The sequence below is a fragment of the Monodon monoceros genome, unplaced genomic scaffold (genome assembly GCF_005190385.1).
Source record: "Monodon monoceros isolate NGI ecotype Baffin Bay Population unplaced genomic scaffold, NGI_Narwhal_1 Super_Scaffold_21, whole genome shotgun sequence".
In the NCBI taxonomy this organism is placed as follows: Eukaryota; Metazoa; Chordata; class Mammalia; order Artiodactyla; family Monodontidae; genus Monodon; species Monodon monoceros.
In genome coordinates, this window is record NW_021703778.1 from 121,178,543 (window position 1) to 121,179,097 (window position 555).

Here is a 555-nt window from a genome sequence, read left to right on the forward strand (position 1 = left end):
GAAAATGTAGTCATTCTGACAGTAAAAGAAATGCAGATTAACACAGAAATGAACAAATTTTTAAACTATCAAATTAGCAACAATATTAATATTTAAATTTTAATGAGACAGGTAAACTCTCATACTCCTTGTTGAAAAGTAAAATAATTTAAGCTTTTTGGAAAGCAATTTGTTGATATTTATACAAGTCTACTGATTTATACTGTAAAAGGGAAAGAAAAGTAAATTCCTTGTCCTACAGGGAAAGAAACGTTTCTATCTCAGGCTATCTAGGGTACTCATTCAAGTAGATTCAAATTTTAAAGAGCAATTCTAAATAGGCAAATTGGTACTGCTTATATTTTAGTGGTATTGGGGCCCCTGAAGTTATTTCCAAGCTACTTTCAGAACAGGTTTGAAGACAAATCTTATCTCTTTTTCTTTCTCCCCCCTTCACTCCCCCCCCCCCCCCATAGTGGTGATGATGAGGAAACAGAGAGATAAGAAACTAGTTCTCTAAGGTGGAGCGCACACACACACACACACACACACACACACACACACACACACACACAC